Source organism: Podarcis bocagei, assembly GCF_964188305.1.
Source record: "Podarcis bocagei genome assembly, chromosome: 12".
In the NCBI taxonomy this organism is placed as follows: domain Eukaryota; kingdom Metazoa; phylum Chordata; class Lepidosauria; order Squamata; family Lacertidae; genus Podarcis; species Podarcis bocagei.
The window spans coordinates 11,638,899-11,661,015 of record NC_138137.1 but is presented as its reverse complement, the minus strand read 5'-3'; the positions used below and the strand labels follow the sequence as shown (position 1 = coordinate 11,661,015).

Sequence of the window (22,117 nt, the reverse complement as noted above, 5' to 3'; positions counted from 1 at the left end):
CAAGATATTGATTTATGAAGAAAGCATGCTATCTTCAACCTGAAGCATTCTATTTTCATTCCTCAATATTGGCTATATTTCCCAAATAGCAACTGCCATCAGACCGCCTTTATTAAAAACTAGCAAAATGCCCATCAGAATGATATGTGGAGAGGAAAAGTACTTTGTGCTCTCTCCTTCCTGCCCTCAGTCAGTCATAGAGGTGATTGTTGGAAGAGGGAAGTTTTTAGTGTTTGATGCTGTATTGTTTTTAATATTCGGTTGGAAGCCGCCCAGTGTAGTTGGGGAAAGCCAAATAAATAAATTATTATTATTTATTAATAAATTATTATTATTATTATTATTATTATTATTATTATTATTATTATTATGCCTGGTGAGCAATGTATTTTGTTCCATGACAGCAGCAGAGGCCTAGGAGAGCCTAATGGGCCACTCCCCGTAAGCTGACAAGGTGGCTGCTAGGATTATGGACCCATTAGCATTTTGCTTTCTGAAACTAGAACTTAGAGCCACTAATCTTACACTATTCCTTAAAGATCCCCAAGGTCATATTATTAATGGCACAGGATGCTTCAGAGCCTGTAAGTATGACGTGGAACGGTCATGTTCCATGAATACGAATTGCCATTCAGGAAAGGAAAGTTAGGATCCAACTCAAAGCCACTAAAATTTATCCAAAATTTCAACCTAATTCTAAAATCCACTGCTTCTTGTTTCATTAGGCAGGAAAGACCATTCTTCTTCTTCTTGACCTCATTTCAAGTATATGATAAATCCCATAACTTTCCTCTCCTTTGGCCTAACTGGACCTATCTTATCAAAATAAATTGCCTCCCAGTGGACTTAGCATCCTCACAATTCTTCCCCAGTTTGTCCATGTGGTGGCCTGCAAATTCATCTTGAAAGGAGAACATTAGCAATATTGTTCACTCATAATATATGATCAACCATTGGGAGTGGGAGTTCTTCAAGCTGATCTTTGATCACCCAAGGAGTGCTATTATGTGTATTTCTAAAACAGGTTTGTAACAAATGGTAATACCAATCGGCATCACTGTGTTGTAAACAACAAAGGTCAAAACTAATTTGCTGCATCACTAGGCACATAGTAATACAACAGCCGTGCCTATAAATATTTAAAGGGCTTAAAATATTTAATGTGCAGTCCTAAAAATACAGACGCTATTTACAGACTTATTATGCACTTGAGGCCTAGAGTCAAATTTCCACTTAATTCAGTTTTTCTGTAAATAGCTGCTTCTGGTCACTATGTGGACTAGGATGGTAAATCACATGATGGATAGATGGATGTGATTCTTCAGTAGCATTCATCTTCCTGACACCATGCAGAATCAGGCCAAGGATGAATCCAGCATCCTGCCTACAGTAGGGTGCAGACGATGGAAAGCCCAAAAACTTCCAGGAAGTCCACAATTTGGGCACAAAAGCCAACATTCTCCCCAGTTGCTTGTCCCCTCCAGGACCTGGTGCCGCCATTGTGTGAATTCCAACCCTCACAAAGTGTAAAGCTCCCCAGACAGAGGTGTTGTTCTTGGTAACTCCCTTTGTAGTTAGGCCATTTCTTGACTCTGCAACTTGCTTTGCCTCTTGCGTGATTCTTGGTTCTGCCTTTTCTCTTTGACTGCAGTTGAACTTTGGGCTGTGCCTCTGCACAAGCCTCCCACAAGCTTCAGAAGATGTGGACAACAAGCCAGCCAGGCCACCCACCCAGGGATCAAGAAATGAAAAAGGAACTGAAAGAGAGCAAAGAAAAACACTTGCTCTACAAGTAGGTGGCTTTAAACAAGGAAATTGCTCTTGGACTGCAGCCAAGGACCAAGGCTGTCAAGCCTGTTATGCAAAAGTGGGGAGGAAGGTGTTTGTTCTGGGTTTCCACAAGAGGCGTAAGAACGACACCTCTGAAAAGCTGAGGAAGAGAGTGTGCACTCATTTCACCTCTGGGCTTCCCAACCTAGGGAGCAGGATTATTTACATTGGCAATACTGCTTCTGCTTGGTAACTGTGATCTTCATCGACTTCCTCCAGTTGTGGCCTTTGCTTTTGACCCAAATCTTCCACGCCAGTGCCAGGAGCATATTGTTGCAAAAGTTGGGTGCCACCCCCACTCTCTGCCGAGCGATAGTAAGATCCCAGAGTGTTCCAGGCACTCACCCAGGGTCTGTGTTCCTTTGGAGAACTGAGACACGACAGAGATTGTAATAGCTTTACGAAATGTGGTTTTTTCACCTATTTACACCTTCAGCCTGCATGGAGGCAGTCCAGCTCTTACAGCATGGTCCTTTCAAGAGGGGCTTGTAAGCCACAGCAGTGCAGCCCTAGAGTTCAAGGCATCTCTCCCAGCCAGCCTGCAGCCAGCCTGCCCAAGATGGATACTAGTATTTCTTCTCCCCATAACACCTTGCTAAAAGACTCCCTTTTTGTGGCACCTCACACCCAGTTACCCTGACACCATCTGTCTTCCCAGGCCAAAGGATCCCTCTCTGATGGCCCACCAACCCCTTTTGGCATATGAACAGATTAGCTCTTCACTCGGCCAGCCAGGCTGGTTTGCATAAGTGGGGCAGTGGTTTAGATCACAGCGCCACCTGCGTGGTATTGTTACCTTACAGGGGGTGGCTAGTTCACACTGGTTCTCCAGGTCAAAAGAAGACAGCAGTGCATGGAAATTATTCAGTTTTTATTCAAACCACAGTGAGAATAATGGTCCAGAGAATTCTCCAAATTCTGGACAGAGAATACAAAATTCAAGACACCTTTCTAACTTCTTACCCTGTGCCCTGATTCTTCCAAACACAGGAGCCAACTCCTAGGGGCTTTGGCAAAACAGATCATGGAGTTCTCTTGATGGTGGCTGCTGCCTCTGCCTGGTTCTCTTTGTCTCTTGCATTGAGGGAGCATTGCAACGTGACAGACATGCCTCCAGCTCAATCTCCACAGATTAGTTCCTTCTGTGTGTGATAGGTCGGCATCATCATCACCTCTTCCATAGTTGGCAATTGTAAGTGTTTTTCTTCCATTTTCGGATTTCCCAAACAACTTGTTTCCTCTCTCCTCCCGCCTGTGTATCGCACATGGTAGCCTTTCCACTCAAGCAGTGGTAGTGCATCTTCAGACCAAATATAACTGGAGTACAAAATTGCTTGGCCCATCATGATAGTCTTTCCAGCAGCCTTTTCAGCGATGACAGATGCAAGGAATTAATTTAGCTTTTCTGCAGATTCACTATCATTTCCCAGTCATTCTTTCTCAGGTTTGTCATCCAGCACTAGAATTGCCTCTCTGGCCAATTTCTTGATTCGAATGCATTTAAAGAAATGTGCACTGCTTGTTTTAAGCAATATAATCCTCAAATTATTGTGCTTTTTACAGAGTTGTGCTCCTCTTATAGTTTTCTCATTTTGGTAAAGCCTCCACCATTTACAAGAAGCTTTTTGCCTTTCCTCATTTCCTTGTTTGTTCTTCGGATTGTTTGTACCTTTTCGCCATGGCTGTGCTCTGAGCTGAAGTCTGGAGCGGGTGAAGACCAAACAGAAATCAGAAGAAGAGGGCAAACCAGAAGACCAAACCTGGAAGTACCAAACACAGCAGAGCTCAGATAGAACTTGTTTCTAAAGCTCCAGTGAGGCAGGAAGTCTTATCCTCCTTCCTGTCTAGGAGGAGCCACACTTATCTGTGCCTAGAAAGCCAGAGCCCAAAGGTCTGTGCTTTCAAGTGCCATGTTGGAGTGCTTTCTTTCTTTCTTTCTTTCTTTCTTTCTTTCTTTCTTTCTTTCACCCAGCGCTTCCCCCATGAAAACCCATTCTTTACTGCTGAATCGGCACAAACATTATTCTGCTTCTATCATAGTAGTTTAAGGCTCTGTACACACTTAAAACACATGGTGCCCCCTCAAAAAAATCATGGGAACTGTAGTTTAAGTTGCTGCCATTTATAGGTCTGTGAGGTGTAAACTAAAGTTCCCAGGATTCTTTGGACTAAGCCATGTGCTTTAAATGTATACTGTGTTAAAAAAAAAGGGTAAAGGACCTGTGGACAGTTACGTCCAGAGAAAAGCAACTATGGGATTGCGGCGCTTATCTCTGCTTTCAGGGCAAGGGAGCCGCCGTTTGTCCACAAACAGCTTTCCGGATTATGTGGCCAGCATGACTAAACCACTTCTGGCACAACGGAACTCAGTGACCAAAACCAGAGTGCACAGAAACGCCGTTTACCTTCCTGTCGCAGTGGTACCTATTTATCTACTTGCACTGGTGTGCTTTTGAACTGCTAGGTTGGCAGGAGCTGGGACAGAGCAACGGGAGCTCACTCCATCGCAGGGATTCAAACCACCGACCTTCTGATTGGCAAGCCCAAGAGGCTCAGTGGTTTAGACCACAGTGCCACCTGCGTCCCTACATACTGTGTACACAGCCTTTGATAATATCCAAGCTTCCTGAAGATATCTGAGACTCCTGACTGTCCCTTCCAACTTCCTTCAAACTAATCCCATCATGATTTTAAAGAGTTTTCTCTTCTGAAAATTAAATATGACTGTGTTAGACTTTCTGGACAAGTTTTCATATTTCTTGAATTTAACAGAACTGTCCCAAGTGATTAAAAAACACACCATGAACCAAATCCTGGGCATCCCTGACTAAATGTACAAAGAGACAACCATTTATCTAAAAGTTTTGTCTTTTTGTCACAAGCTGCTCTCTTAATTTCTTTGTTAGGTCCTGTTCTCTTAAATGACTCCACCTAATCTCCTTTGCTTCCTCCTATGCCTGGCACACTATAGAGCTTTTACACAATGCCAGTTCACTCTCTTCCTCCATATTCCTTGCCAATAATCATTTTTTTCCTTGTAGGTTTCTCCCCTTAACTCCTTAATCCTCATCTGCAGGCATTTTGCTTTTAAAGTACCATATATTGAGATGTCATCCTCATTTGTTCCAGGACCAAACACAAGCACAATTTCCAATGCCTTAATTTCCCAGCTTCCTTGGCCCAAACAAAAGCTTACTCAGGTTTTTTCCTGGCGATAATATTGGTACGCATGTGGATAAACATCATTCAGTAATTGGAAATTGTGATTAGTCTTTTTGGAAAGATTGCCAAAAGTTCCCGTAATGTGTATGCTGAGAACACCATGCTCTGATAATGAAATTGTGGTGTGGTTAGTAATTTCAGCTATCACCGAGTCATGCAAAATTTGAAGCATGCAACCCTTAGCCAGAATCTGCTGCAAAAGGGTAACTTCCTTTTCATGTTGGCCTGAAAACGTAAGAGCCCTGCTGAATCAGATTCAAGGGTCTATCTGTACACCACCCTGTTTTACACGGTGGCTGGCAAATGATATTCTGAGATATACTGCCTTTGAATCTGGTGGTTCCATTTAGCTATTTGGGTAATGCTCATCAATAGACCTGTCCACCTAGGTCAAAGAAAGACTTCTGGTGCTCTTTACAGGTGCTGCTTTGAATATTACCACGCTGAACAAGTTGGTATCTTCTGCAGAATTGGCCGCTGAGATCGTTCCCAATACCGATCCTTGGGGACCCACACTGCTTCCTTCTCTCTGCCGTGAAAACTGCAGCAAGATACGTTGCTGATTGATTTTTCTTGTTGGCTTTCCAAGTTAAACCCTAGGTGTTTTTGTTTTGGAAAATATGGATTCACAAAGCTATACGGCAAACTTTCCTCTTATAAATTTGAATAATGGAAGTTACATATGCAGGAAAGAGGGGGGCAAAATGTAAGTGTGGGTGAGCTCGCAGCCTTGTCACCACAAGTCAAAAATTTTATTCCACCTGAGGGAAGAGTTCTGGATAACATGAAAACATGCACATTATTTTGTAATATTTTGGTTGGCTTTAGTGGGGATTTTGGAATTTTCATTATGGGACAAGATGGCGATCTTTACTTTTTGCATAGAGAGTTTTTAAAAACTGTGTAGAACACCACACATATATCAACTCTATAAAAGCCATTATTGAAATAAATATTTATGTGTGATGCATTTTAATCTGTAAGAACGAAACAAAATGAGAGTTAAAAAGCCAGATTAGTAAACAAATTATTTGCTTGCAGACGAAGCAGGTCAATTAAAAACAACTTGTTAATTTCATGGTTCAAGCACATGCTCAACAATGATATTTTATTTTCACTGGAGAATGAACATAAGACTTTGCAATTTGGTTGCAATGTTCACATAGCTTCACTCAGTAATCATGACAAACATCAATTATGTCTTGTGTTGCTTATTAGAAAGCAGACATCTGTGTTACAAATGGGGTATGTGCACACTCAGCAAATGTTTAAATGAATTGCCAATATTGCGAAAATTATTTCTGTGAACGAATATTAAAATGAACAGAAGACATGTGAAGTAATGACCTTAACTAAAAGGAAAAGGGGGGCGGGGAGCTAACAGTACAATCCTATCTGTGTCTACTCAGAAGTAATGTCCATTAAGTTCAACTGGGTGTACTCCCAGGTAAGTTTCTGCAGCATTCTAACCTAATGTAGCGAAGAAGTTAGGCCGCAATTCTAGCCCCTCTTACCTCGAAGTAAACCGCACTGAATTTAGAGGGATGCATTCCTGCGTAGACAAGAGAGTAGACATACATCATTACCTGGCAATAAATCCCATTGAATTCTAAGCATTAATCATCTTGCACATGCATAGGGTTGCACTTTTAAGGAAACAAGAAGGTAATGTGCTTCTGTCTGCCTCATTATTAACATTCAGACTGAATTTTAAAACATCCCTTTTCGCATAGCCCAGTGGTTTTCAAGCAGTGTGCCATGACACCCTGGGGTGCCTTGAATGATGGCCAGGGGTGCCGTGGCCAACACTGGCCTCTGTCCCCTTTTCCTCCCCTCGCTCCTCTGATGTCGTGTCTCTGCCTCCCAAAGGCTTGCACAGCTGTTTGTTGCAGCAGCCCTGGCTACAAGCTCCTCAGGCGAATGGTGCCTGGTCAGGGGGTGCTTCCCAGGCCACTGTGGGGCAGTGTGAGGGGGCACCTCTCTTTGGGGCAGGGGGGCAGCTCAGAGACCAGGGGCTGCAGCTGCGGCAAGGGGTGACCTAACTGGACTCCTGAGCCCCACAGGGCTGCCGCAGAAAGCATATACAGTAGTACCTCGGGTTACAGACGCTTCAGGTTACAGGCGCTTCAGGTTACAGACTCCGCTAACCCAGAAATAGTACCTCGGGTTAAGAACTTTGCTTCAGGATGAGAACAGAAATCACGTGGTGGCAGTGGGAGGCCCCATTAGCTAAAGTGGTACCTCAGGTTAAGAACAGTTTCAGGTTAAGAACGTATTTGCAAAATCATATTGAAAAATCAGAACTCCTATTCGAATAAATAAGTTCCATTATAAATACTGAAATACTAAATAAGATGGATGACAATGTGTAACAGAAAAAGAAGTAGAAAGTTGGTTTAAAAGTGTGTGAAAGAAAGTAATAGAGGTGGAAAGAAATTGCAATTGAGTAGATTGGAAGTCTAACACAAGGGTGGGGTGAGGGGTGAGGGATGGTGGTGGGAAAAGGAAGTATGTGTGGGATTGAGTATGGGTATGTATGAATATCTTTAAGGATTGTATGAAATGTATGTTTGTCTGTATATTCGTAATATGTATGTATTAATGTTGAATTATTTTAATAAAATAAAATATTTTTTTTAAAAAAAGAACAGTTTCAGGTTAAGAACGGACCTCCAGTAGGTGGTACATGACCCCAGTCATAGGTGGTACATGACCCCAGTCAAGCTTGCAAAAATTTACCATCTGCCTGATAATAAATGTTGGAAATGTAAAGAAACTGAAGGTACATTCTTTCACCTTTGGTGGACGTGCCCAAGGATTAAGGCTTTCTGGGAAATGATATATAACGAAATGAAAAAGGTATTTAAATATACCTTCCTTAAGAAACCAGAGGCCTTTCTCCTGGGCATTGTCGTCCAATTGGTGCCAAAGAAAGACAGAACATTCTTTATGTATGCTACAACAGCAGCAAGAATACTCATCGCAAAATATTGGAAGACACAAGACCTACCCACCTTGGAAGAATGGCAGATGAAGGTGATAGACTATATGGGACTGGCAGAAATGACTGGCAGAATCCGAGACCAGGGGAAAGAGACGGCGGAAGAAGATTGGAAGACATTTAAGAACTATCTTAAGAAACATTGCAAAATTAATGTGTGCTAGAATGATGCGGCTTTAGAAATTAAATGGAGTACAGCTGTAAAGATTAAGTTAAAAGAAAAGAAAGGTTGACAATTAGATAAAATTAAGGGTGAGGATTTGCTGAACTAAATATTTAAAATGGGAATGCAGAAAGGGGAGGTATGAGGAGGTCGGTGAAATAAGTTTTAAGAAAATAAGGTTCTGAAATTATACTTGTTTTTTGTTTTTGTTTGTGTTTGTGTGTATTGTTTTGTTTGATATAATTTGGAAAACTTCAATAAATATCTTTAAAAAAAAAAAAAAAAAGAACGGACCTCCAGAATGAATTAAGTTCTTAACCCGAGGTACCACTGTAGTTGGTCAAGGGAGCCACGGACACAAAAAGGTTGATAACCTCTGACCTAGGCATTTGACCTTTAAATTTTTAGCTGCAGAAGATATTTTTTAAATGTTTTTTGTTTTGTTTTTCCTTTTCTTTGTTTTTGGCCACCCAGCAGTCCTTGAAATTAAAGGTGCAATAGAAATTTAATAAAGAACAACAACACAGGAAATAGACAACCAATCACTTTCCAAGCATTTAGAAGCAAAGGAAGCCATTCTTAGCAATCAGTGTAGCTTTAAGCAACAGAAAAGTAGAACAGATAAACCAAATGATTCTTCTTCAACTCTGTAAGCTTATGAAAAAGTTATGTTTGCTTGAAGAGCTTACCAATTTAAGTTAATTGTGAGAAGAGAAATAGATAAGATACAAATATTTAGTTGTTCCATTTCTAACTCAGTGGAAATGAAACGTTATTAAATTAAAAACAAAGTTAGGGGGGGAAGCAAAAGCAAACACACACACACGCATATATATTCTACCAATTGCAAAGTCACTGCAGTGAGCTTATAAAATGAAAAAAAGCAGATTAATCGTTTTTTATTGGGTTTTTAGCCTGATGGAAGCCACTCAAACATAATTCAGACTAAAGAGAGGGGTATGAAAGTGCATGTAACAAATACAACCGATTCACAAATAGGTCATTTTGTCTATTCTCCCCCTTAAAAGGGTTTTTGAAAGCATCTGATGGCTTGTTACCAAAAAGGAAGCAATTGCACAGTGTTTTTTCGGTAGCATTAGATTTCACTAGACAATCACTCAAGTAGTAAATCCTTCATCAAATCTATTTGCTTCTGTGGAGAGAAAAACTTCCAGGTGAAACAGCGGCAGCTGTGACTGTTCCACAGCAAGACTTCTCGCTGTTGCTTATCTTTTAATAGTGCTCAGATAACAGAGCATGTTGAGAGAGAGAGAGAGAGAGAGAGAGAGAGAGAGAGAGAGAGAGAGAGAGAGAGAGATGCCTTTAGGTTTTCTGGCAATATTATTGGAAATGTCTACTGGAGCAACTCCCAAAGGCTTTAATTAGAATCAGTCCTCCATTGTATGTTTCCACTATGCAAACACTTGCGAATTCATTTTGCCCGTCCCTGCGAGCTTATGCCACAAACCACTCCAATTCCCTTTTCACATTTGTATAATCAGTTCAACCAGCTACGTTGTAATAATAACAATAATAAACCCTCCTACTCAATAATAGCATTATCTTGATGAAGAATTGCATTTGCCGACAAATGCAAAAAATAATCTTGTCATTTTAAGGAACTCGAATTCTCCAAGGATTGCCCTAGTTTTGCAAAACTGTACAGTATACTCTATGTTAATATTTGCATTGAGTTATGTATATACTATGAATATTGTTCCATGCCACGCCAATCTCCCAGCAGTATGAGATTCCAGGGGTTCTGGGTGCTTACCAAAAGTTTGCTTTCCTCAGCATGAGGGACAGCAGAGACTGTGTAAATCTATGGTTTATTTACACTACTACTACTACTACTACTACTACTACTACTGCTACTAATAATAATAATAATAATTTTTATTTATACCCCGCCCTCCCCAGCCAAGGCCGGGCTCAGGACCCATGAGGGGGAAAGTATTTGATCAACCAGCCAGATGTCAGGCTACCTGGTATCTTCATTGTATGTAACGAGCTGAGATTAGAAGCACCTGCTGTAAGGGAGAGGTCTTACCTGTAATCCCAGCTTGTTACAGTACCTGTACAAAAGACACCTGTCAACAGAAGCAATCAATCCAGCAGATTCAAAACTAGCCACCATGACCAAGACCAAAGAGCTGTCCAAGGATGTCAGGGACAAGATTCTAGACCTGCACAAAGCTAGACTGGGCTACAAGACTATTGCCAAGCAGCTTGGTGAGAAGGTGACAACAGCTGGTGCAATCATTCACAAATGGAAGAAACACAAAATAACTGTCAACCTCCCTCGGTCTGAGGCTCCATGCAAGATCTCATCTTGTGGAGTTGCAATGATCAGGAGAACGGTGATGAAGCAGCCCAGAACTACACGGGGGGAACTTGTCAATGATCTCAGGGAAGCTGGGACCATAGTCACCATGAAAACAGTTGGTAACACACTACGCCATGAAGGACTGAGATCTTGCAGAGCCGCAAGGTCCCCTTGCTCAAGACAGCACATGTACAGGTCTACAGTTTGCCAATGCACATCTGAATGACCCAGAGGAGAACTGGGTGAAAGTGTTGTGATCAGATGAGACCAAAATTGAGCTCTTTGGCATCAACTCAACTCGCCGTGTTTAGAGCAGGAGGAATGCTGCCTACGACCCCAAGAGCACCATCCCCACCGACTTCTCGCCGGGCTCCCTAGGCTTGCAGATAGCAGCCTGTTCTGCTTCCCCTGCCCCAGCCCCACACCTGGGGGGGAAATAATTTTTTCCCTTTATTTCCCCCCCAAAAAAACTAGGTGCCCCCTATGGGCCGGTGCGCCCTGTGGGGTGAAAAATACGGTATATATATATATATTTAAAAGGGATAAGTAGCTTCTTGTGTTTGTTCACATGCATCACAAAAGCCCTCCAAGTGGCAGCAAAGTACAAGTGACAGCAAAGTCACAGGGATAGGCAACCTAAGGCCCAGGGGCCGGATGCAGCCCAATTGCCTTCTCAATCCGGCCCGCAGACGGTCCGGGAATCAGTGTGTTTTTACATGAGTAGAATGTGTGCTTTTATTTAAAATGCATCTCCGGGTTATTTGCGGGGCATAGGAATTTGTTCATATTTTTTCAAAATATAGTCCGGCCCACCACATGATCTGAGGGACGGTGGACCAGCCCCCTGCTGAAAAAGGTTGCTGACCCCTGGCTTTAGCAGTTCCCTTTGAAATCTGAAAATGATGGGTTAATTTTTCTGAGAAAGGTGGGGGGGAGGGGGGTTACACCAATAGTCCACATTAATAACAGAAACATCCTTCTGTTGCAACCAGTCTGGCTGCAACTAAAAGGGAAATCACCAAAGGTTTTAAAGGGTAGTCAGCCTTAACTCCTGGGAAAACAGAAAGAATATACAATTTGCAGTCTAGGAGTGGTGAACGGCCAATAACGATGCCAATTTCCTTGAGAATTTGTGCCGCTTCTTGGCCTTTTGCTAAGATCACGCAAAACCATTATCTAATGACTAGGTGATTTGTGCGACTGCTCAGTCTGGCTGTCTGGGTGCTAACTGGAGTTGGGCAGCTTCCAAGGTCCTTGCTATTTTGGTACCAGTCTTGGACAGCGCAGCTCTTCAAATAGTAGATGCCTTCAAAATAGAGGACTCTCTTCTGTAAAGCAAGGTGCACGGCCACCTCATTTTTAGCCATTCTGCTACACCAAGATTACGACAGCATTTTTCTGTGTAGTGACAGCTATGGCATTTTTATCCTTGAGGGACTTCAAAGTGACAGCCATGTGATGTTGAAGAATAATAGGTAGACAGAAAGAGATGATGTTTGTGAAAACTGATGGACCACGCTGGAACAGAGAGAGAGAGATCAAAAAGATGTGGTGGTAGAAGTGGACTTGGACAATGACAAAGACAAGAGGAACTATGATCCATCTGTCTAAGTGTAGCACAGATCAAGATAGGACAATATATTACTCAAAGACTGCACAGTTATAAGTGGCCTTTACTAAGCCAAATTAAATAAAAATTAGCAGAGACCTACCTACCAAAAATGCCACTTTAGAAAAGTGACATATATCATTCATTTACTACAATTTTGAGGCTGGGAGAATCTGCTTTTAATGACTTGTGGTTTTTTTGGGGGGGGAGGGTTTCAGGCCAGAGGGTTATTAGATTTCTAAAGGCCACACAGGTCCATATATTCATTTAATGAGGAGATTATTTGATTGCTGAATATTTGATACAGGTTATTGTACTGTCAGTTTCACGTGTTGGGATTTATATAGACTGCAACTACTCTCTTTATCAACAGCTGTTGATTGAAGTATTTAAAACACTAATTTACAGATGTACAATCAAAATAAGCATTTCGTAAAGATCAGGGTAATCTAGGGGTAGAGGGACAGAAAAAGGTTTTAAGAAAACAGCTGATAACAGAAATTGAATTCTAAAAGTATTCTTACATATAACCTCAACTATAATTAATGTATAGGAACAAAGATGTCATTTTTTTTTTACTATTAAAGGAAATTAAATGAAATATATTCACATTCTCTTATTCAGAAAATGTTTTCCTTAAGACTGCATTAAATATTATAAAGCATAGGTCTCAGGATCGCTTTCACCCTCTACTAACCTCTTCATGGAATGAGAAATCATCCCCTCTACCCAATACAAAACCTTTTCTGTTAAAAATTGTAATTTATAACTGAAACGAAACAAGTTTCACCAAATGCTGCCAAGAACACATTCTTAGCAGGATTTCTAAATCACATGCTACAGTAATTCATTAGAAAATCGCAAAGACGTCTTTGCTACTGTAACCATGTCCACATTATCCCATTTCAATATACTGCCATTGTACAAGGTTTTAACTAAGTTAGCCACGTGGTGTCAAGAAACCTAATCATAAATCCAATTCTAACTGTTTGCATTCTTCTAGTAATAAATGCACTTATTGTATAAAGAGTTGCTGTACAGAGTAATAAAGGTCAAGCACAAACAACAGCAACAGTTTATCTCCGTTAGAGCTAGGCTCTGCTGTTGTCCCTGCTTACTAATGGAAGTTGTGGTCTTCTTTCAAGAACATCATCTTTTTTCAAGGTTTCTTTCTTATCCAGGCCGAAGGTACCAGAGTTACAGGAATTCTCCAGTGGTTTTTCACTGGACTGTCAGGCACGGAATGTCCAGAGTGAGGAATTGATTCTTTATTGTCAAAAGTGAACCTAAAAGTTAGGGAAAGGCCTGTCCACAAGACCAAAGTCTCTTAGCTACTCCTAGGTGTGCACCAGATGAGGCGGTTGCCGCAACAAAGCTCTGACCTCAGCTTGTGTAATTTCCCAAGCCAAGCTGCGTGCAAACAGTCTAAGACTTTGTCTGCGCATGACCTGCTCCTGCTCCTTCCACTTCAATCCTTGCCTGGTCCCGGGAGAGGAGAGGACAGGAGGAGGAGTGGTGGAAACCCATGACTCTACACCAGCCTGACCTCTCTCTCCTTTCTCCTCCACCTATTATTCACCCTCTGTCAGGGCTGGGGAACGTGCCCTCCCTCTCCTCTGCTTCCCTCAGAGGAGGAGGGGTGGGGGGGGGAATTGCCCCCACTTCCCCAGTAGTTTCGGGAGAAGAGAGAAACAGGATTGAATTACAGCAGAACGTAGAGCTGCCAAGTTATGAGCTGTTAGGAGAAGAAGGAGAACTGCCAGCAGAGACATCCTTGGAAAGCAAAGAAAGCATAGAAGCACCACCATCTCCTCATACTCGTCACTCAACTAGAATTCAAGAGCAAAGGGCTCAATGACAATTGATTCCCGAGGCAAGGACAATTGCTGGGGAAAGGAGGGGAGGAGCTCAGAGTGAGCAATGTCACTATGGAGTTAGGAATGGATTCTTTGTCTTGCAACACAGGAACTGAATAAAACCATAAATACGAACTTTCTTGATTCTTCCTTGATCCTTGATGCTAAGGGGGAAGGAGAGAATTTCCGAAGCCTGACACCTTCCAATCCTGCAGCTTCTCCTGCCTCTGACTCTCGTCTCTTGGCTGTTATAGGTTCCCCTAGTTCACTGATCCCTTCTTCCAAGTCAGTCTCCAACCCCACTTCTCCTGGTGCCCACTCATCAGTGCCCAGCCACCATGCCTCAAGAACCAACCAGCCCCTTATATAGTTTGACAAAGCACAAAATACTGGAGTCCACCAATGCATGGTATCCTCCTGATGTTGTTGGACTCCCAGGTCCCATCAATCCTTGTCAGCCTGGCCAACAGTTGGGGTGATGGGAGTCGTAGTTCAACAACATCCGGAGGGCACCACTTGGCTACCCTTGCTTGAGTCCTAGTTCCATAGCTGTCAACTTACAGATTTGAAAATAAGGGACCAGCAGCCTTGAAAATAAGGGACCAGCAGCCAAAATAAGGGACCTGCAACCTCACCTGTTCCAGGCACTCTAGTCTTCCTGTCCTCCTGCAGTCTGGTCAAACTCATGCTGGTAGCTTCGAGAACACTGTCCAACCAACTTGGTAACCAGAGGTTCAACTGACTAGAATCTGAATCACATGCACCACAAGGCCTATGCAGCCTCAACTTAAGATGGCTCCCTGGCCTGGCAAAGTTTGCAGCAGCACGTGCAACAAAAAGGAGTCCAGCATTCAAAAAACCCCTCAGCTTGCATTAACTAGCCACACACAAGGCATGCAAGCTCCACCCCCCAGTCGTTCTTAGACTTCTTATTGGGTGAGCAACACAGCCAAGCAACACAGTTGGAGCCTCCCTCCTCCCTGGCCAGCAGGGAGGGAGGGAGAGGAGCTGCTTCCTTTGAAATTTAAGGGACATCCTTTAAGGGACATTTAAGGGACATCCATCAATAAGGGACAGCAGCGGGACATGGCGCTGGAATAAGGGACTGTCCCTTCAAATAAGGGACACTTGACAGCTATGCCTAGTTCAACAGAGCCTCACCATTTCTGCACCTACATAGCTCATGGATACAGATGGGAGTTAGGAGGCAGGTAAAATAAAGACAAGGTTAAAGATGGCTGGCTTCAAAAGAAGCCAGAGAGTCCTGTGGCAAATAAACAAATCCAGATTGTAGATAGCTTGGGTTAAGGCTACATGCTGACAATAGCAAGGAAATGAAGGACACGTGAATCTGGCTTCTGTTTTTACCCATTTAATTAAATGGGTTAAAATCCACTTGCGATTGGATGTCCTCTGTTTTTACGCTATGCAGTATAGATTCTGGTGAAAAATCATGACTCTTCCTTTTAGTTTCTGGCATTGGTGTACTTTGGTAGTTTGCTGGAATGTGCCTGCTGAGGACACAGAAAATTAAGAATGCACTGGAGTCAGAAATAGGAGTAATCAAGGTCGCCCTGCACAGCTCCCTGCCCCTTCTCATCTATCTTAGGCCTTGTTACCATTGCCACTGGACTGTCACCATTACTCACTTCTGGAATGTTTTCTGGTCGTGATCTTCCATCAGGCTCAAAGGCATCCTCAGAGTTAGAGGAGGCATCACCTGTGGAGTCATCAACCCTCCCCTCTCTCAAACCATCCAAGCCAAAAAATGTGGTCTAGTCAGACACCTCTGGCTCAGAGGATACCCCTCCAATGCACCCATCATTACCTCCTTGCTTAGGAGCCAGTGACTGCAGAACAGAACAGACCTTTTAAATAAACAGACAGCTCCTTGCAAGGGGTGGACCCCCAAGTATATGATCTGCCAGCTATTAAAAGGCTCCAGCATGCTGCTGAGGCAACACTAGCCCTAGGGAGCTCTCCAGGGTCCTGAACAAGCTATCTTTTGCCCTGTCCTGCATAGGACAGCAGCTACCTAGAACGAATGAATGGGTTTGATGTTACCACTAGATTCAACTACACTACTGGACATGTCTTGTCATCTCCCTGCTCTTTGAGATAGTACACCTCCAATGTGTATCCTGGCTTCAAGTTGGGCTCCACTGGGACTCCAATCCAGGAGAAGACAGGACAACTTCCTTGCTATATCCATCATGGCGCAACTGTTCTATTTCAGTGAAAGCCAGGTATTAAAACTAGGAAAGAAAAACCAAACCAAGCAAACAGCACATATGGGATTGTCAAGGTGGTGCCTGTGGTTGCAGTGGTGTCCTTGAGTACTTCACCTGAAAAGTCTCTGGAGCTTTTCATTTACTGTCTATGTTGTCATGAAGTGGTGAGGGTGGTTACCTCCTTTCCTCTTGTAAAGGGGAGCTGAATGAGTTGGAAAAATTATGCCTTATCCCACTTCTCTGTATGCAGCCCTGTATGCTTTTCAAAGCTCTGATAAGCACCTGCGTAGCTGAACAGAGCAACTGAGAAGACTGGAAGTTTAAAGGAGTGATCTGGGAGACAGGGGGGCAGGGAGAGAGAACAAGACAGTGGACAAAGGACAGCTGTGGGTGTCAGGGGAGAGGTGGAGAAAGATGCACCAGAAAGAGAAAGAGAGATAAGTGCATGCACATTGCTCCAGTAAAATGGTACTTCTTGAAATTGTGTATTTTTTCACAGGTTTCCCCCTGCCCCCAATCAAAATACACATATGTCTCCATTGACTGAACTGTAAAAAATCATTGATCTGGCACTTTCCAGTGGTGATGTGATACATAAAGGTAGATCTGAGACACAGGTCCTTATGGCTCCTCATAATTTTAACAAGGGATGAGTTCGAAACATCAGATGCGTTCTGTGATTTGTTGGTGGTTTTGTTGTCATTCTGTGTAAAAATCATGAAGTTCCATGATGACCCATGCCTTAGATCAATATTTTTGTGGAGCTGGCAAGCGCCAGATTTACAATTTTAACTGTGTCTTCCAAAGCAAGCATTAATTTCATGGTGTTTGAGGGTGGGGTGGGTGTGGAAGGACCCTGTGTAAAATCATGCAAATTCAGGAGGACCCAATTTAATTGAAAAACAAAGTGTGCGCACTCATGCACAGGCAAGTGCTCTGGTGATCCCTGCAGACCATTTCCACAGAATTTAGAGCTCCGTGGTGCAGAAATGATTATTCACCATTCAGAGTATATTCAGCACATGCCCAGAAGATGGACTTCAAAATAGTTTCAGTTAATAAAGTAGTAAGATTTTTTAAAAATGTTGACTATAGTATCTCTTGAACTGGTAGTAAAATAAAATAAAATGATACTGTTGAACACCGCCCATCGGTATGATTAAAATGAAACAAATCCTTTCAACTTTTGCCAGCGTACGGCTCACATCGCAGTCCCTGTGGGACACCAGAACATCAACGAACTGTTTGCTTCCTTTCGCCTTTGCTCTTCAGTAGCTTAGATGGAATCCTGTTTCTCTTCAAGAGACCCCTGTGGGGGAAGAGCTGCTGCCTGGCTCACAACAGTTTGCTAATGCTGAGTTTTTGTTTCACGTTTTGTCTTGAAGTATAAATCTCCTGGCTCTAACTCCATGCACAGTCGTTTTGGGGAGCTTGGATTCAGAAGCCAGAGTGCAGAAGCATCTTCAGAGACTGTAGTGTAGCATTGCTTCTGATAGGCTCATCATAAAGCCACTTCTGAGCTAGAAAGGAGGTGGGGTTGCGGGCTTCACGCCCCTCCCCACACTTGCGGGGGCTGCCTCCAGCCCCTGCGATGCCAGGGAATCCTCGGACGCGTCATCCCTGGGCCAGCCAATGGGCTGGCCCGGGGGGCGTGGCCTCACGCATTTAGGTCTGGCACAGCCGAAGCTCTCCCTCTTTCTTGCGCCGCAGCTAGCCAAGGTTTTTTCCCTTCCTTCCCACCCGTTAGGATAGGCGCTATGACGATGCTATGGGCTTCGGCCGGTCGCCATCAAGGGGCCTGGTAGGAATTTTTCCATTTGGCAGATTGGCACCAGCCACTTGGTTTTCGCTTGCCTCATAGCAATCCGTCACAACTCCCCGGTATTGGCGGTTAGGCATTGGTAGGGGTATGGATCTTTGTTATGTGGCTGATGGGGGGGGAAGAAGCGTCATCACCTTCCCCCAAAGCAAAGGGTAGTCCGGTAAAGGATTCCAGGGGGCGTGGCCTTGTCCTAAGCCTATGGAGGTGTGGGCCCACGGCACGCCCCTGAGCGGTAACTCCAGAGGGAGCGCCTAGGTGACATGCCTAAATGCATGCAGGACTCCCCCTACTGGTGGTTAACCCTCACCGGTCTTCCAGCCAGCGGGCTGAAGCTGGTTAATTGTTAGGACCAATCCCTCAGCCAATACCGCTCAATTCTGTAATCAATAAAGTTGTGGCCTAATTTGACCCATTAACTCAAATTCTTGTGTCTCGTGTCTTTATTTCTAAGGGGGGAGGCGCGGGAACTCGCCACGCAACCAGTTCTCTTTTTTCCAGGGGGTACTCAAGGATACGCAGTACTGGCACCTCTTTTGTTGTGGTTGGTGTTGAAAAGTGTGACACTTACTGTAACAACTTCATAGTGAGTACTGGCCATAACCTTCCTCTTCCCAATGCAGTGCACATTTGTGTAGGGGGAGAAGGGAGAAGAGGCGGCTGTGGGGAGGGAATCAGTCTGTTATTCAGAGTTACTGGAGCAGCAGTCCTTCACCAGAGCCAATAAATTTACCAATTTAATATGAAGTAGCAGAGGACTGGGGTGAGGGTGGGAGGGGTGGAGGGAAAAACAACAATAATGAAACATCACCAATCTTGAAAAAAACAGATTCTTCCAAATGACATCAATGCGTTAAATGAATAAAGTGAAAGTGGTGCTTCTTCTATTTATCCATTATAAAATACTTTCGATTTGCAAGTTCATTTACTATCTGTATTGTGATTGCCTGCAACATATGCCTATGTTGCAGATCAAATACTGCCCACACTGAGCACAAGGTTAATTGAGGGAAATCTGTCTTTCGGTGATCCTTTACAGCTTCACATATTTTTGCTTATTCTTCCTCCACATTAATAGGTGAATTTTTTATTTTATTTTTAAAAACCACACCTCTCAAAATGTATTATTTTTCTTTTAAATGCATGCTTTGATATGTTTATACTGCCAAGAACATTGAGAGATGTGCGAAATCAGGGGAATAGCTAAGTTCCAGTCTACAGATTGGTCCAGTATCAGGTTGTTTCATCTAGGAATTTGAAAAGATTGAAATCCTCAAATATGAGACAATGTGGTTTGGCCAAGGCTCTTCCACATCTAGAAGCAAATGGTAAGTTATCCAGAGCAGTCTCCACTGAATAATAGCACCATGTTCTTACACAACTACCAATCATTTCAATGGGGCTTGTTCGGAAAAACTTTCTGGTGGATTGTGGCACAGGACCTTACAAAGCAAAAAAAAAAAATTAAAAAACTTTTTTTTATTGAGAAAGCTTGCTTGTCTCTACATGAAATTATATAGTCTAGCCTTCCCCAGCCTGGTGCCCTCTGGATATTTTGACTACAATTCCCAGCATCCCTCACCACTGACCATGCTGACTAGACTGATGGGAGTTGTAGTCCAAAATATGGGAGGAGGGGCAGGTTGAGCAAGGCTGACATAACTTTTAAAAAGAAAGGCACACCATAGAAGGAAGCTACATCTGGTTTCAAGGAATGGCTGACAGAGAATATAGAAAGTCAAGAATAACATAGAAAATCAATAAATTAGGGCCTTGGGGCAGCAGGGAGAAGAGATGACTCCAAAAATGTTTGAGCAGTTAATCAATTGCTCTTTTACAAACCCCTTTCTCCTGTTGATGATTTTGAAAGACTCTGTTGTACTTGGTGGCTATTTCCACAAGGGCTATGCTACTTTCATATCAGTCTGAAAAGTATCTTTCCAGCTTTGTGTATCTTTGTATATCTCTGAACAGTTTGTTACTGTGCAGATTGATCAAGCGTTATAAGCACTGGTTTACTTCTAGAAGGAGAAGAACACACACACAAACACACACCCCTTCTGTCATTGCTCATAACCTGGGACAGGAGGTCAAATAATTCCCAAAAGTGTAAATATGACTTTGGTGACACTAAGTAACAAGCATTCATAAAAAAAAGATTTACAACAGTGCAAGGCTGTGCATGTTAGGATATGAGTGCTCAGCAGCTGCGAACAAGCAGCTCGATGTTTACATCACATGATGGGACTAAGCATGGGACAGGATGTTCCAGGCGCTTCTCAGGGCTTTGTTCTGAGTGTAACTTGAGGCCTTCCTGTTGTTTGTGTCCGGGAAGTCTGAGGCAGTTGCTCGGAGACTTCTGAGTGAGCAGACATGTTTTGTACAGTGTACAGTCGGGAATAAAGTAGAAATGAAATCGACTACTTTCTGACTGTTTTCTTTCTCCTGCTGCTATGCAAGGGGGAAGGGGGTGTGCACCTTTCATTAGGGAGGTGTCGCCTATCAAGATCTCCCTGATCTGCCGGGACGTCAGCCAGGGTAGGTCACTGGCAACAGGCCCCGACGAGTCTGGGAAGAGGAGTCAGCCTTTCCCGAGGGGGCCAGTTTCCAACAGTGCATGCCTACTCAAAAGTAAATTCAATTGATTTATATGATGTAAGAAGTGCAGCAGGAGTGCAGTCAACATTGCTAACCTGATTTGCTATTTAAAAAAATGAAAGAAAGAGGAAAAGTTGAGACTACATTAATGTTCTAGATGAAATCAGCCAAATTCTGCCACATCCATTTTATTTAGAAGGGCTTCTGTGGGCAGCATAATTATTCATAGTCTTTGAATTTGAAGATTCCCACCCCCTTCCATTAACCAAGACAACCATTCAAAGCAATAACCCCAAGGGCAGAGGGGTAATTGCAGGCAATTGTACCGGAACAGGCATTCCTATTTCTCCTTAATACGATACAATATGAAACGAAAACAACCTGAAGCTTTCTGAAGCAAACTGAAGTGGAGCAAGAGCAAAAATCACAAAAAAACCCGAACTGCTGCAAACCAGGATCGTATGGAGATAAACTAAGAGGCCTTCCACACTTCTGTTCATCCCGTGATTTCAAGTTCCGGGTCTGAGAAGGTTTTCTTTGCTCTGTTCTTTTCTCTCCAGTCAACTAAGCTGTGAGAGCTCTCTTAGTGTTTGAGTGTGTTGCAATATCTTCACATCTGAGAAAACGAGGCCCTTCTTGCAAATGGTTTGCCTATCTTTGGTCCCCAGGTGCCAAATCTATGCACGCATCTATAAGATGAAACAGTCCACCGTCAAGTCACAATTTAGGTATGTCAATTCTTCACACTTAATAATCAATAACCCTCCACGATAACTAGGCTGGGGGCTCTTCAGATCTTGCAACCTAAATGCTTGTTTTCCACACTTTGGCTCATTTTTGTGCCCATCATCACAGTATATCAACTTTAATTTCCTGGACCAACATTTCTAATGACATTTTGGCAAGGTTCCCAGTAATGAATTTGCACATGCTGTCATTTTGCTGCTAGGGCGCACCGCCTCGTGATCAATGTGCATCGCCCATCAAACAATCTGTCACACTTAAGTTGCCTCGCCTTAAGTGAGGGACAACATGGGACCATGTCACTCTTCTTCCTTCCAAACACGTCCATTAATGATGCAAAAACAAACTTGTTCCATTCAGCTGGAAACTGTCAGAGTGGAGGTGGGGGATACGCAAAATATTCTACCTTCTACCTTTAATAGTTGCAAACTGTGAAGTGGGCAGGTGTCATAAGCAAGTCTGTCAAGCGTTTTTTGCAAGATCATGGCTCAAGTGTAAATACAGGGGGTGGTATTCAACTGAGTTTTACTCAGAGAAGACCCATTTAATGGCCCTAATGATGCCCTCTTTCTTGATTTGCATAGGTCTACTCTAAGTAAAACTTAATTGAATTATTATTTCTATACTTCTCTTCACCTAAGGATCACAGAGTGGTTTACAATATAGAGACACAAAAATAAATGCCATAGTAGCAAACAATAACCATCCCTCCTACAGT

At 43.0% G+C, this 22,117-nt stretch overlaps 1 long non-coding RNA gene across 1 annotated transcript; it reads right to left on the bottom strand.

Annotated features, from left to right (window-relative positions):
• Positions 1-15,363: 15,363 nt before the first annotated feature.
• LOC308570287 lies at positions 15,364-19,114 on the bottom strand. Its single transcript, XR_014001079.1, has 2 exons — positions 18,629-19,114; positions 15,364-15,521 (listed from the first exon to the last, which is right to left on the bottom strand). It is a non-coding gene; the product is annotated as an uncharacterized lncRNA (long non-coding RNA).
• Between the last annotated feature and the right edge of the window lie 3,003 nt (positions 19,115-22,117).